The sequence below is a fragment of the Hippopotamus amphibius genome, chromosome 8 (assembly GCF_030028045.1).
Source record: "Hippopotamus amphibius kiboko isolate mHipAmp2 chromosome 8, mHipAmp2.hap2, whole genome shotgun sequence".
NCBI lineage: Eukaryota > Metazoa > Chordata > Mammalia > Artiodactyla > Hippopotamidae > Hippopotamus > Hippopotamus amphibius.
The window spans coordinates 92579889-92596741 of record NC_080193.1 but is presented as its reverse complement, the minus strand read 5'-3'; the positions used below and the strand labels follow the sequence as shown (position 1 = coordinate 92596741).

Sequence of the window (16853 nt, the reverse complement as noted above, 5' to 3'; positions counted from 1 at the left end):
CAGCCATGGTGTGAAAAATAGCATTTTTCTTCTGAGAAAAGCAGCTTTGATTTTGGAAACAAAGACAATAATGAATACTTTTAATATTGGTCTAAAAGAGCCAACATCTGCTTCTCTAAGGGGAATAATATTAAGCATACTTTTGATTTTACAAAAGAAGCAAAAGTGTTAAGAATAAAATATATAAACTATTTGTGATTATTCAGAGTTTAATTTGTACGTTTTTCATTTGGTGAATTAGTCATACCCTTTTGCTTCTCTCTCTCTTTTTTAATCTTAATGCTTACCTTTCACCACTTTTTATAACTTTCAGAAAAAAAGTAGACTAAAAATGCAAAAACCGAAGGAAACCCCCAAATGATAGCAATGTCTATTTTCTCTCTACTATTCAGAATAACTGTTTTTAGAATAGAAAGTTTTTAAAAACTAGCATATTAGGAAATAAAGTTACTACACAAGAAGATGAAAATATTCTGGGCAGTTACTTTAAGTGAATTGGTAGTCTTTTGTCTCAGATTATATTCTAGAATACTAATACATAGGAATCTTTTGCTTCCTGTTTTAAACTTTTATCTAGCTGTAAAGTAAATATATCTCTGTAAGTAGAAACAACTGAATAACAGAAAATTTGAGGAAGCCAGATAAGTCTAACAAATGTAGGTATCATGCAAGTAGGAAAATGGACAGATCATGTTTAATGATCACCTATAACAACCATATGGAAAGAAGGTCCGTTGGAATAAGGCAAGATGATGGATTGGATACAAATTATAGCTCCTAGGCAGAGTAAATCCCCCTTCTCCTGAGAGAGAATAATTTAAGGTGATCCTACTAAAATGTAATGAGATGGTAATGAGGCATAGTAAATAGAAAAGTGAGACAAGATGTCTTATGACAAAGATTTGATGGTCTTATGTGCTGAGGGGTGGGGAGAGGTGCAAAGGTGAGAGAGGAAGAGAACGATTTTACCTTTGAATTATTTTACAAGCCAAACTTCCCACTGTTGCAGTCTTTTCCAAGAGGCTGCAGTTAGCCTCAAGAGTCAAAGGTCCAAGAGAGAGAAAAACCTTACAAAGTTCCAGAGGTCCCAACTGAGAGCCTGAGGTGCTCACTAGATTCCTACCACCAATTTCTTACGAAGAATTCCAGTCTGTTTTTCAGTGGCTCTCCCTGACTTAACTTATATCCTTCTGCATCTTGGAATCAGAAAATTCCTTGAAGGGAAAACCATCAGTAAATATTGGGCTTATGTCCCTGTGCCTTTTTCTTTCCAGAATCTCCACTCCTCAATTTTTGGTTTCTTTGGCAGCCCTCAACTCCAATTTATTATCTATAAATATTATTGATTATCTATTATAGAACAAGTACTAGACTAGGAGCTAAGGATGAATCTAGAGCACAAACAGATGTGATCTTTACTCTCATGCAATTTAAAATCTTACTGGAAGACTTGGACATAACTTAGTAATTACTTAACACAAGTAAAACTGAAATAGAGATGAGTGGAAGGAAGTACAAGTTACTGCAAAACCATATATTAGGTGAATCTGACTTTACTAGGGAGGTCAGGAGATGAAACTTTATCTCTAATTAAGGATGGGTAAGGAGAGGAGGTGAGTGAAGAGCATTCCTGGAAGAGGGAGCACGAATACAAAAGCCCTGGGTAGCACGGTGAGAATGAGAGATGGAGAGAAGACTTACGTTCCTAAAATGAGATCGAGCTTTGGGAAATTTGATGTGTGATAGGCCAGATATGATAGTGGAGGCCAGTTCATGTGGTGGCTTTTAAGCCAAGCTAAGAAGCTTTATCTTCATCCTCAGAGCAATGGAGGTCTTTGAAAAATTTCAAGCAAGGGAATAATGAGAGATGCTTATCAGAAATATTAGCTGGCTGCAATGTGGATAATGACCTGTATTTCATTAAGTGTTATAATACCAATTTTACTGTTGAAGTGTCTAAAATTCAAAGAGAGATTATTGGATATTCATGATCATAGAACTGTTAAGTGATAGAGTTGAGATGCAAACTTGCGCTTATATTTCTTGGCTTAGTGATCCTCCCTTTAATCCAGGTTGTCTGGTGTGAAACAAGGGCACACATAGAAAGGACTTACTGGTAAACACTGCTGGTTCAGTTTGATGACCCCTGGAGAGGAGAGGTCAGTCTTGAGCTCCATATTTTCAAACTAGAATAAAAAAGAAAAACCAGGTGGGTGGAGAAATTGTTATGGCATATGAAGAGTAGTTGAAGGAACTAAGTAACTTTACACTAGAAAAGAGAAATGTGGGTGGTTGGATCATGCCAGCTGTCTTCCAATATCAAAGAGCATAAATTTATTCTACAAGACTCTATAGAGCTAACCAAGGCTAGTGGGGGATAACATACAAGGAAGCATATTTTAAGTTCTTAGAAGAAGAATTCTCTGGGGATGGGTATTGTCAAACTACAGAACTGTAGTGGGATTTTCCTGTTATGCAAAGTATATAGCAGAGCGTGATAACTATTTGTTAATGATATTGTAGAAAACATTTATCCTTGGGTCAGTGATTCTCTGATATATAAATAACTAAATGTAATACTTCAAATTCATTAAATGAAAAAAAGAACCCAAGTATAAAAATACACTAAAATGCCTATAATGTAAATAAACTTGCTCATAGTTCAGACTTCTTTTTTAAAAAAGATGTCTTCATATAACAATGGTCGTCAAAAGCTGGGTTCTAGGCAATGTGGCAAATTAAGACGTACCAAGTTGTGTAACAAAAGATCAATTCCTTGAAAAGCTTTCTTGAAATATATTGATCATTAATGAAAAAAATTAGACATGCTAGAAATTGCTGTATATGTGAAATAAATGGAGAATTATTATCATGTTTTACGTCTAACTTGATTATTGGTTTAAAATTGATGGTTCCTTTATTAGTATGAGGCATTATTAATGTGCTCAGCATGCAACTAGCAATGTTCCAAAAAACTACAGAGAGCATTGTCCTATTAAAAAACAAAAACAAAAACTATAAAGGTTGAAATTTTTCAAGTGAAGAATGATACCTGCAATCTAGGATATTAACTTATGATTGCTCAGTGAGGCCTCTTTTACAGCCTTGGTACCAATAATGAATATACCTTTTGCTTATGCCACCAGATGGCAGAAGTAGGCATTACTTAAGTAGTTTACAGTTAAAAAGCTTTAATACTTTTTAGGTAATTACATTAAATCAAAACAGACAATTTGAATATTTTAATAGCTCTTTTAATGAGTTTGGTAATGGTAAAGATGGAAAATATTAGGTAAAATGAGATTTTGGAATTAAATTCATTAGAGTTTTTTAAAATTATTCCCTTATAGTAGCAGTTATCTTTATTTAAAAAAAAGTCTCACAAGGAATTACCACTGACATGTTTTAATGCATGAGGTAAATATTGTAGTTATTCTTTTATGTATTAATTGCTGTGTCATTCTAAAGGTGATCAGTGGACTTATAAATAGTGGTAAACTTTAAAGCATTATGCATGTATAAAGGACAAACCAAGAAGAAATGCATAATATAGTTATTAAGATATTGATGATTTAAAAGAGAATTACAAGTATTACAAATAAGATTCAAACAAGTGCATGTATTAATATAAAATTATCTGACTGGCCTGAACAAGTTAAAAAGATATTAAAATTCATTCATCTAGACCCTAGGCATTTTTAAGAAGCCATTCCGAAGGGATACACATTTTCTTTGCTAAATAGTAAATGCTATGGCTCATCAAACAATGTTTTTAAAGATCAAGGACACATTAGCTTGTTTTCCATATCGATTCACTTGTTTGTTCTGATGCTTTTGTTCTGTTCTTTAAAAATTCTGCTTCCTGTGTTCCACTAACTCTTCAACCCTCTACATCTGTTTTTTTATCCTACCCATGGCAAAGGAAATATTCATATCTAGTAAGTTTATCTGGTTAGAGTCATTTGTATGGACAGCTTCTTCTTTGCCAACCCAGTAGATTGTTTTGATTGTAAATTCACAGTAGTAAGTGACAAAGCTGACTGTGCTTTCCTTCTTAAAACAAGATATTTCCTTGACTTGTGTGATAACCACACTGCTCTATGTTTCTTTTTGCATTTCCTTTCAGTCTATTTGGTGGTAGCATCTTCTGGACGTCTACCCCACCGGCAGATGTCAGAGATTATAGAATAATTTGTTTTCTCCCTCAACAACGCTTCTTTATATGGTGTCATTTATTCTTTCACCTCCAAATATTGTCTATATGATGAAGTCTCCCAGATACCCACCCTAGCCCTCTTATCTCCGTTGACTTCCAGGCTTATATATCCAACTCCCTCCTTGAACTAAGTCTCTTTTATTCTAGTACATTTCCTTTTTGATGTCATTTACTTTATGTAGGGGCTAGACTAGTTTTCCTGCATAGTGTTCCACTTTCTGGTAAAAAAGTGAAATATGTGTCGTAGTAAAAACCACAACCTACGTTCTTATCACAAATTTAAAAATAATGACTGTACAATAGAGGGGACATACTATCATAACTTTGCTTCAGAAATAGGATGTTTATAAAGGATTTTGAAAATTTATTTCTGCATTGGGAAGTAAAAGGTATAGAATTGATGTATGCTTTAATTGGCGGAATAGACAACTCAAGGCTCAAATATAAACTTGACCCAATGTGTTTTCATAAATGTGTTAATTCATAAATTTTTTAAAGTGAGGATTCTTGGTTTATACTGATTGTTTTATACTGAAATATTTGTCAACTCGAATATGTCTGTAACATGTATTTTACAGTTACTACTTCATCCTGTTTGAAGTGGGAAACTGCCAAGAGTCATCCCCCCACAAGGTTAGTTAGTGGCCTATGATATATCTTGGTGTGAATATTTTGCCCAGCTGAAAATAGGAGTGCAGTGCAGACTCACTCTGAATCTTAAATTTGAATCAAGAACCATGGAAAAGACTTCCTAGGTGGCATAGTGGCTAAGAATCCACCTGCCAATGTAGGGGACACGGGTTCGATCTCTGCTCCAGGAAGATCCGACATGCTGCAGAGCAACTAAGGCTGTGCGCCACAGCTGTTGAGACTGTGTGCCACAACTGCTGAAGCCTGCGTGCCTAGAGCCTGTGCTCCGCAACAAGAGAAGCCACGGCAATGAGGAGCCCACGCACCACAATGAAGAGTAGCGCCCACTTGCTGCAACTAGAGAAAGCCCGTGTGTAGCATCAAAAACCCAATGCAGCCAATAAATAAATAAATAAATAAATTTATTTTTTAAAAAAAGAAGCATGGAAAGAATGAGACATAAGACAGTGGTATCTGTAGTTGTAGAGTCATTAATTAATTTGCTGAAGGGACCGTAAGTGAGGACAGTTATGAGTGAAGCTGTCCTTATGAGAAAGAACAATGTTAAAATGAGAATAGTGACTAATGGTGTAAGATCCTAGCTGAGATGTCAAAAGTTAAATTCAGAGAGTTGACTTTTGTCATGCCAGATGGATTCCATTGGAGCTGTCTCAAGTTGGAACAAATTTCACATCTAGTATGGATGGTGGAACCTTTATTATAGTAAGGAAAACCTTGCATGGCTAGAATTAGCAAACTAGAGATGTAAAAGTGCCCCTCATCTCATTATTATCCCCCAGAGAAGCATACTAGGAACAGGGCATCTGCTGGACGTGGCATATTTTCATTTTAGTGGACAAACCCTCACTTCCCCGCATCTCCCAATTAAGTGAGCAAGCATGAGAAGTGGGCTTGTCAGTAAGGGAAATACATTAGTTTTAAGTATCAGGCAATCTGGACTTGATGTGCCAGGCAATTATTGGGAATTCTCTGGGAGAGCCAGATGTCCTATACCTGAAGAAACAGCATCCTAGGGGTCTGAGGAATTCTTCAGTCCACCCTGGCTCGATGAGGAAGCCATGGGTTCTGTGGGAAGCTGGACTTGAGTATGTACCTTGAGCTGGGAGAAAAAAGAACTCACTCAGGTCCTCGTTAACTCACTGTCCATGCAATCCAGCAGAAGCTCCTAAGGTCATGTTTAGATATTGCTGACAATAGTATGATAGCTTTTAACAAGAGAAAACATCTTCCATCCAAGACTAGAGAAAAGAAGTGCTTATATAAAGTTACAGTATTTGAAGTGGGAAGGGACAGGCCAACAAAATTTAAGTAACTGATGTTCCCAATTTTTTCAGTGAAATAGGCAGGGTGTCTCTTGCTGAGAATGGGAGGAATTGTGTTAGGGAGCTTGAAGGACATAGTGAAAGTTTAATATTATCAATATGAAAATGAGAGAAGATAAGAAAAAATAAAAAGATTGATAAACAATGCTAAGGGCCCAACTGATGAATTTTCATGGGTGGGGTGCAGTTATTAATCTCAGTGCTACTGACATGCATGTGTTTATGTGTGCTTGTGTGTACATTCTTTTAACAGAATTTAGTCTCTGTTTATAGAAATAAGGTAAGCAGCTATAGAACTGATAGATACTTTGAATTTTTCTAGCTATATGTAATAGAAGGATGGGATCCATGGTAATTGAAGAAGCTGGTGAGAGATTAGTTCCTATGTTAAACAGTACACCATGGCATCCACATTTAGTGAGAAAAGGTTAGAAGCTATCAAGGAACCTATAGGTCAAGAAAAAAAGGATTGATCAAGAGGCCAATATTCTCCCTATTTCAGAAGGCCCGTGGATCGTGAGTGAGAACTTGAGAGCCTGGAGGAGTTGGAGGCTTCTATTGAACTGTGGAGTGCTGGTGTTTACAGTCTTAGGTAGAGCCATTTAAGGTGAGAGCTAGAATATAACGTTAGGATTTTGTTGACAATGTTGAAAACAGCGTTGGAATTAAGAAGCTCCTGGATGTTTTGTTTAGTATTAGATAGTTCATACACATGAATTCTGAAGCTTTCTAATATTATAATGGAAATTCTGATAAAAAGAATGTGAGATTCCCAATTTTGGCAAATTAAAAGGATTTATTGAGCATGTAGTTGATAGAAGTAACAAGGAAAAAGTAGAGTCCATATGATATTATTGCATGAGCTTTCAGAAAAGACATGATAGTATAAACGATGAAAGTTTTCCAGAGAATGTTATCACTGTATCCAAGTGGCACAGATGAGGGAACATGTGTCACCTCGTCAAAGAAGGAAAATCTCAGTTCAGCCATTTGATGAGAGAGTTTAAAGATATAGAGGACACATCAGAAGAGCTTGAGAAGAAGAAGTCAACATAGCAGGAAGAACGAGGGGCAAAGCATAAGAATGAGGGTTTAGAAAAATGCTTGTCTTTAGTTTGGTGGTGGAGGATTGCTGGGATGGTGGCATAACTAGTAATATTAGCTTTGAAGCTGAATCTGGCCTCTAACCCAGACACTGAACTGAATCTCAGAGACAGAGTTTTGGGTGAGGTAGAGAAGAATAGCTTTATTGCTTTGCCAGGCAGAGGGGGCCACAGCAGGCTAATGCCCTCAAACCTGTGTGTCCCAACCTGGAGGGGGTAGTGAGGAGTTTTATAGACATGGTTCAAAGAGGGCATGATCAGCTCATGGACATTCTTCTTGTTGGTCGGTGGTGAGGTATGTGGGAGTCAGCATCATCAGCCTTCCGGTTCCAGCCGGTCTGGGGTCTACATGCTTGTGGGCTGTATACTATTAACGTCTCCCACCTAGTGGAGTTTCAGTATCTGCAGAACATCTCAAAATATTGTTATGTGTATCCCTTGAGGGGGAACCAGGACCCTGCCCCAAGAGTGCACTATTGATTCTTTTGACTGTTTCTCCCTTGTCCCCCTCTCCTCCCTTCCCTAATTTGCAACTGTTAGAAAACCTGCTCCTTGGATCTCAGGGAAGTCATGGAGCTGAATGAAGCCTGTTTCCTGTAATCAAAGAAATGGGAGACACAGAAAGGCTTTTGTCCCCAGGAGTCCCACAGGGTCCTGCTCGGTTTTCAGCTTCAGGTATCCTGATATTGACTTCAGATGTTTTGGTTGTAGAACTGACTGAGGGTCCCAGATAGTCTCTGGTCCACTGTTAGTAGAAACGGGAAGGTGATGCTATTTCAAAGTTGCACTCATTGTGTCATTGTTCGGAAGGACAGTTCTGTTCTGGAGCAGTGACTAGGGCCGTGGTGAAGCAAGGACAACTGTGAAGATTGTGGAGTAGCCGTGTGGTCCTCCTTCTGAGCCTGGCTTGTGTATGATGTGGAGAACAAGAGAGAAGTAGCGGTGAAGCTAGACCATTTTGGAAATCTTGTTTTCATACTGACCTTTATTAGCTATGAAAAGGAAGCAATAGTTAATGCATATGCTTTTAAGAATAATTAAAACGTATTAATTGTCAATTTTTACACTTCTGCTTATTTTAAAGCAAAGACTTCTCTCCTGGATTAATAGTGTAAACATTAAGGCTTGTCATTCAACATACCTCTTGGAAATGCAAAGTCTCTTTCATTTACTAATGACTATAATTAAGGTACATGTTTTCTAAAAGGCCAGCAATTAGGCTCCTTAATAAACATACCATACTGTTAGCTGTGACAGATAAACCAGGGCAAGATGAGGGTTTGCTTCCCTTTCTCTTTCCCTCCAGTTCATAGTCTCATAAAACTCTTGAATACCCTGTGTCAGTGCATGCGTGTGCGTGTGCTTTTTATGTGCAGTATGGTCATGAAAGCACTCAGTGGTGAGCTCTCAGCATAGTGAGGAGGACCAGTGGTCTCATCTGATGGCAAGCTGGGAGTTTTCCCCTCTGGTTTCTCTTCTCCATTCCTTCCCATTTTTTCTCTATACCCCAGCACATTTCGCTTCTGACAGGAAGGGGGATGAAAAGAAAAGTGCAAAAGTACAGCCAGAGAAAGAACAAAGGGCAGATGTCCCAACTGTCTGCTGGGAAGGAAATGCAGTCTCCCAAGGTGTGGCCTTTAGTCAGGCAGGTGATTGAGACCTGAGATGATTTTATACTGATAATTTATACAGATAAAATGTTTCTTTACAATCCTAACATTAAATCAGCTGTAAGTATCAATGAGATTGCTGATTGATGGCTTTAGTGTGGTAGGTCATTGGAAAAAGTCAAGTAGGAAGGGGCCACTCCTGGACACTGCAACAAGGTGGCGGGACAACATAGATTAACTCAGCTGCAGGTACCTACCTGGAAGGAGTTCAGTCAGGCAGAGAGAGTGTGGAAAGAGATAATACATGCTTGCAGGGTTAGGGGAGACTCAACAAGAGCTAAGGAGTGGGCATAATAGCAGGAATCAGCAGCACAGAGAAGCTGAGAGAGGGACAGAGATGGGGAAGATTCAGGGTCACAGAATGAGAGGAACTAGGGTCCTTGGTACTTTATCAAGGCGAGGCTCAAAGGAAGAAGAGAAAGGCCAGGAGACTGGAACAAGTGTGCAATAACTTGAGAGATGCCCATTTGCTAGAACTGGGACTCAGGAGTAGAGTAAAGTTGTAAGAGCAGTGTTGTGCTGAATTGCCTGTGCAAATGAAGCCAAGGCTGGACTAGGAGGATATTTGACTCTGACCCAGTAACAGAACCACGTCTGCAGCTGAGGGCTAAGAGACTCAGCTCTAGGTGATGGACAAAGATAAGAACAGGAAACCTGTTAGGTTGTTACAAGCAGAACATATTTTAAAAAGTAATTAGAATTGTTTGAGGGAAATGTGATTCTTTTAGCTGTTGTACAATAATTACCTAGTAGCAAGAGTGTGCTTGTTGTGGGAAAGATGGTGCAGTGCATTACAGAGAATTGATTCTGGGAAAAAGGAACCACATTTTTTTTTACCCTAGAATATACTAGAAGTTTCTCTCTCCTAACATATGTAATATTTGGCATCCAAACATTTTAATGAAGCTTAACCTAATAGAGAACATTAGATTGATTGATTCATTCATTCATACAATAGATTTTTATTGTTTTGCCCTTTAATTTATGTAACAAGGCAAAACCTATCTCACCTTTAGGAAACTGGGATGAGTATTTTAAAACAAAACATGTTTTGTCTCCTTGTTTTGACACATTCTTATGTTATTAACTTTTAAAATTTCAAATAACATGAAAGGAGGTTATGAGATTTATATTTTTTTGAAAAACAAGATAGGATTTTTAAAAGATTGAGAAACCATCCTTAATCTATAGTTTCACATTTGGTAAGCAAAAAAATTAAAATTAAAAACAGAGGTTATAAAATTGACTCATGATTTAAAATTTTTTTGATAAGTTCTGCTTCACCTTAAAAATAGAAAACCTGTAACAAAGTCACTTCAACACTAACAATAAGAACAAACCAGATAAACTACAAAGTCATAACATTTCTTGAGCTCAAGAGAGAACAAATGTTACAGGAAACCAGATGAACTAAATTCCAAGGATGACAGAACTTTCAAAGAGACAAGGCACACAAATGATATCATCTTTAGCAGAGCAAGGGAGGAAAACATGGAAACTGTAAAAGTGGGTAAAAAGAAAAGAACTAAAACTTTAATGAGTTCTTAAAGGTCAAGTGTGGGCTAGTATAGCTGACTAGAATCCCTAGGAGTCCCAGACCCAAGGTGAATCAATACCTACTCACCAAATCTTTTCCACAGACTTCCACCCCATGCTCACTAGGAAGATTTTGGGGATGGCGGGACATCCGAGAGAGCTCCCCTCAGTGGTGCACTGACAAAAAACTCCATCTGCTTTCTACACTTAAATGTCATTACAGCAAAAGCCATCTGCTGCTGGAAGAAGGGTAAAAACCCATCTGTCCCCTTTTCATAGGCAAAGGTCAGCTGCAACTGGGAGACAGATCAAAGTGAAAGTTATTCACCCTGAGAGAGGAGTAAGAAATGAGTTCAATTCCAGATTCTTGTGCTGATAAAAGGCAGAGGTCTGCTGGCGCTGGAGAAGTGCAGGAAGCTTGCTTACATGACAACCTGTTCCCCTCAAAAATACATAACATAATTTAGCTGCCATCAAGAGGAAGGGCAGAAATTCTGTGAAAGCCAAACCCTGAAGCCCAGATGCACAGGCATGCCCAAGGCTCAGGCTGGAGCAGAAAAGTCATGAGCTAGTAGGAAAATTCAGGGCCACAGAATGAGAGGAAGAGCTTTGGACCAAGTAACGTGCAACATACAGTGGTCTACTGCTAAAGGTGGAGCAAAACCATGGAGGGAGACTCCCTCTTTGGTGCAGACATTTAGGTACTGAGAGTGAAGCAAAAACACTGTGAAACACTCTTGGGTATATCAGGCCTCAAAGTAAACAAAGAAAGCAGCAGTACACCACTGGAGGAATTCAAGTCTCTGTGATAAACTGAAGGTAACTACAGCAACAACAAAACCCAAACTCAGTGTAACTAGACACTAGATTGATATTAAGGACCTGACTGAAGAACTATTTTCATCTCTGTGTGTAAATACTATTTATCTCAGTCTTTATGTGCAATAACCAGCCTTGAATCAAAAGTTACAAAACACCAAAAAAATACACACAAAAAAAGACATTATCAAAAGATAAAGCAATAATAAAGTTATATGCAAAGATAGCCCAGATGATAGAGCTGTCAGCAAACTGGGACTTTAAAATTTCATTGATTATTATGTTAAAGGACATACTGGAAAATGTTGAAACTATGCATGAACAGATGGAGAATTTTAGTAGTGAGATAGAAACCTTTAAAAAAAAAAGTCAGTTGGAAATGCTAGAAATAAAAAGCATGATATCTGAGACAAAGAGCTCTTTCTATGGGCTTAGCAGACTGGACACAAAAAGCATTGTTAATCTTGAATATAGGTCAATAGGGATTAACCAAACTGAATAAAAATAGAAAAAAGAATGGAAAAACAAAAGAGAATATCGAAAAGCCAGGAGGCAGTATTAAGTACCCTAGCATATAAATTATTGGATTACTAGGAAGAGAAAATAGAACAAGGAAGAATGTGGAATTCAGCCAAAGAGAAGAAACACATTACATAGAGTGATAGTGGACATCACAAATGGAGAACACCAGAAGACAGTGAGAAATATCTTTAAAATATTGAAAGAGAGAACCCTCCCCCACAAAAACAACCAACCAACCAAAAAAAAAAAAAAAAAAAAAAAAAAACTCCTTCTAATGCAGAATTCCTTACTTAGCAAAAAATATATTTTAAAAATGAAGATGAAAAAGAGCCTTTTTCCAAAAAATAAAGAATTTGATGCCACCAGACCTACACTATAAGAAATGTTAAACAAGTTTCTTTAGGAAAAAGTAAAATCTATATCTAAATACAAAGCAATGAAGCGGACCAGATATGGTAAATAAGTGGGTAAATATAAACAGCATTTTTCTCATTTTTAATATATTTAAAAGATTATTTCTGCTTAAAGCAAAAAAAAGTAAAATTTTATTTGGAGTTTATAATACATATAAAAGTAAAATATTACCAAAATTGGTACAAAAAATGTGAACAAAGGACATGGATGTGTAGTTGTTGGGTTTTTACTGTAAACATGAAGTTATATCACAACATATACTGTGATAGTTAAAGATTTATACTCTGATCACTGTTAGAACAACTAACAAAGATGAAATGAAATAGTATAGCTTAGTCAATAGTGAAGATGAAATGAAACAATAAAAAATCAATCTCATAACTTGATGGAGGTGTTAGTTAACACTGTGGTGGTAAACATATTGCAATTTATAAATGTGTCAAATCATATACATTGTACACCTTAAAATTATTCAATATTATATGTCAGTTACATCTCAATAAAAATTTTAAAAATCGATCTTGAAGGATGGAAAAGAAAAAGCAACAAAGAATGAACAGGACAAACAAAAAATAAATAGCAAGATGGTAGACTTAAACTCAATTGTATCAATTAATACATTCAATGTAACTTTTCTAAAAACCTTAATTATCAGATGATTTTTTTTAAAAAGACCCAGCCATTCATTTTCTTTCTATAGGACATTAAGATATAAAGATGCAGATAGGTTAGAAGCTAAAAGATCAAAAAGCATATGCCATAAACACTAGTCTTAAGAAAACTAAAATGGCTTCTCTAGAGTCAGTTTTCCTCTATAACAGGTTTTTCTCAAATGAAATTTATTTTTTCTAAGTATAACATTTATAATAAATCGTGTTAAATTCTTAAAAATTGATAAATTATGACACATGATTAATACTACTGTCTCCTTGGCATCCTGGGAGACACCTATGCCAATATCCAGAACACATTATTTAATATCTTTATGTAATGGAAAGATAGTCTTCAAACACATCTCTTAGGTACATAATTAGTAAGCCATATTAGTAAGACCTCTAGTGGCACTTTACTTTGACAATACATGGTAACAGTGCTATGTTCACAGAGTAAAAATCTCCATATTTTTATATTTCATCACTCTAGAAAATGTGACCTTATAGTGAAAGCAGTTATCAGTGTTTCGCTTGCAAAGTCCAATATTACTGTAATAAATGCTCTAGAAATGTGACGAGAGGCTTATTTGAGTGCCAGGAACAATCAGTAGTCAAACAATGACCTGCAAGGACAGGCTTCCCCTAGGGAAATCTGGCTGGGTCTTGGGTGAAGGATCTCCTCACAAAACCTGATATTCAAAAAAGGCAAACTTAAAAACAGGAAAAAAAGAAGTAATGTTTGTATATTTAATAGGTACTTACATAATTCTCCAAAAATAACATATGAAATAATTTTAATAGTTTTTAATCTATTAACAGTTCAACTTAATACCTTACATATTCTCTCTCCATATATATATATATATATATAAATATATACACATATATACACACACAGATATATTATAAATTGACTTCTGTTGTTAAAGCTTCTTTTTACAAAAAATGAAAAATTTAAGGAACAGAATATATAGTAAAGATAATGTTAGTCCATATACATACAACGATACTGACATACCTGCAACCAGAAAGGATCAAGGTGTCATATAGAGACATGTATAAATGAGCATATATGAATGAATGAATGAATGTGTATAGTTATCCTTCTGTGTAATTATCCTTTAAAAATTACTGGTTATATTTTACGTTTTAGTGATTTTCTTTTAATGAATGTGAATTTCTTTATAAAATTGAACTTTAAAATGGGTAGAGGCATTGAATAACATTGCCTTTTTACTCCCATCGTCCTTGGTTAAAGCAGGCCCTAGTATCTGAACATCCAGCTCTAATCAGGTAGTTTTGCATTTCTTTCCATTTTCTGGAAAAGGCTATTCAGCGTATAATGTGGAGAATATTTGTAAGTTTGAAAGAGCTTACTGATAAAATTGTGTTGACTTTAAGCCCTGATGTGGAACTAATCCCTAGCCAACATTTTATTATAGATTTGTTAATCTCTTTTTTTTGTCTGTTTTCTTCTCAGAAGGTGTATGGGAACTATTTCTTGTCCTTATATTCTCAGTTACTAACTAGCACAGATGTTCAATTAATATTTGTAAAAGAATGAATGAGCCTTTTTTATTTTATTTTATTTTATTTTATTAATTTTATTTATTTATTTATTATTTTTGGGGGGGTACACCAAGTTCAATCATCTGTTTTTATACACATATCCCTGTATTCCTTCCCTCCCTCGAGTCCCCCCCCACCCTCCCTCGAGTCCCCCCCACCCTAAAAATATGTAACGCTTCACGAGTTTGCATGTCATCCTTGCACAGGGGCCATGCTAATCTTCTCTGTATCGTTCCAATTTTAGCATATGTGCTGCCGAAGCGAGCACTGAATGAGCCTTTTTATGAGACTAATTTTGAAGATAGAAACTGACCTATTTATATTCCTACTTCTTTGTTGATTTTTGATAACATATTTCTTGCAGGAAACTTTTTTATTCCATCAAAGTTTACAAATTCCTTTCATGATGGGCCCAGAGATCTGAATTAGCACCTGGGTAATTTGTTGCCAGCTTTCATAAGAATGAATGCTTGAAAAGCCCTGATTTCAGTTTCCATAGGCACCTGAAAAAAAAAGTGTGATCTCAGTTTACTGACTATAAAGCATGAGAAACTTTTTGAGAACATTATATTATTATATTTGGATTATTACATGTCTATATTTTTTGTCTATTTAATCTGTTAATTGTTGAGAAAGGTATAATAAAGGCTCCTAGTTTCAGATTTGCTGTATATATTTTGATGATATGCTATCAGATGTATATAGGTTTATGACATTAAATAATCACTGTGGACTGTATCTTTTATCATGTTAAATGACCTATGTTACCAATTCTATCTTCTTAATGTAATTGCTACTGGTGTAGAATTTGTACTATTCAATCTTATTTTCTTCACTTTTCATATGTGTAATGCTTTGTTTATTTTTCATATGTAAATAATTATTAAATATGTCCTAAGTTTGTCTACTATGCAAGGATCTGGTCATAAAGAAGTAAACAAATACAAGGAATTCCATTCTGAATTCTGATATTTACCCATCTTTTTTTTTCTTAACATTTCTGTATGGTGTTCTTTATAAATAGAATACAGATAAATTTTGTTATGTATCTGCTCTCTTTAATCCAGTCTGTAAAATCTTGTTTTTTAATAGGCTGCTTAAATCCCTTAAATTCATTCTTCTGTCATACAGTTTTCTATTTTATGCATTCCTGCAAAGCATTGACGTTATCTTCTAACTTCTGACTTAAATGAAGTATTTTCTTGACGTTCGTATTCTCCAGTGAATTGGGAAGCTTATAGCTTTTCTAATTCCACTGGGGGTTACGTTGACATTTGCAAGACATTCTTTATCCTATATTTTTTCATCAATTAAAAATGATATAAATTTTAAATTTCATCTTTTCATTATAAAAAAGGTATTGGACTTAAATTGTTATTAGTAAATTGCTCTTTTATCAGTAAATTTTTCTTTATTGTAAAATGTACAGGCTTATTTTCAAAGATTATGATTTAATTTTTGTTTTACATTTGGATCCACATTTATACCAATTATTTGACTTTATCCTATATTTGATTTTATTCAATACTCACTGTAATCTGTTTTCCCTCCTTCAAGGCTCACTGCCTTCAAATTCCCCACACCTGAGTTCTTAATTTTGATTCATATTTTTTTGACTGCCAAATATTTTTAAGCATTTCTTTTTTAAGACATTTATTATAAGTGCTGTATTTTTGGAGATATTGAATATCTTATACTGGCTTTTTCTGATCTTTCCATGTGAATGACAATTTGGTAACATAAGGGACTGATTTACAATTCTTTCCTCTCAAAATTCTCCCGTTGTTTCTTCATTTTCTTCTAATTTACTGTTGAAAAGTGAAACATGACCTCTTGTCTTTGATTGTAACTGATATTTTGCCCTCCTAAAATGTTTTTAGATTTTTAGTTTAGTCTAGCTTTGTTTTGTTTAAAAAATATTTTCAGTGTATCCCTTTGTTACACTTGCGTATGGATAAACCCTATTAGCCAACATTCACAATTCTTTGTTGTCTGTGTTGTGGTAGTTAGTAGTTCTTGTTTTGTTTTATATTTGCTTGCTGTTTGTTTTTAGCTCAGGAAATTTTTCTTCATTTGTGTCTTTGATTTTCATCTTACTCCAGTTACATAACTTCCTTTTAAAGAACTTGTAACACTTAAGTATGATAATCCTTGCCCCCCCAACCCCTTCGCAGGCACCAGCTCCTTGAACTTTCTCCACATTCTAGGAGAGTGTATGCAAGCCACACGCCACACTACTGATTTGGTATTATTAACAATAGCTAACATTTATTGTTTTAAAGCTTTGCAAGTATTAATACATATAATCCTCCTAATAATTGTATATTAAAGATACTGTTATTATTTCCCCATTTTGTAGATGAGGAAAGAGACATAAA

The 16853-nt window shown here is 35.5% G+C and overlaps 1 protein-coding gene and 1 non-coding gene across 2 annotated transcripts in view; one reads left to right on the top strand and one right to left on the bottom strand.

Annotated features, from left to right (window-relative positions):
• SPAG16 (sperm associated antigen 16) overlaps positions 1-16853 on the top strand; it is a 939339-nt gene that overhangs the window by 405570 nt on the left and 516916 nt on the right. The window lies entirely within an intron of this gene.
• LOC130859776 (U6 spliceosomal RNA) lies at positions 14637-14743 on the bottom strand. Its single transcript, XR_009055318.1, has one exon. It is a non-coding gene; the product is annotated as a U6 spliceosomal RNA (small nuclear RNA).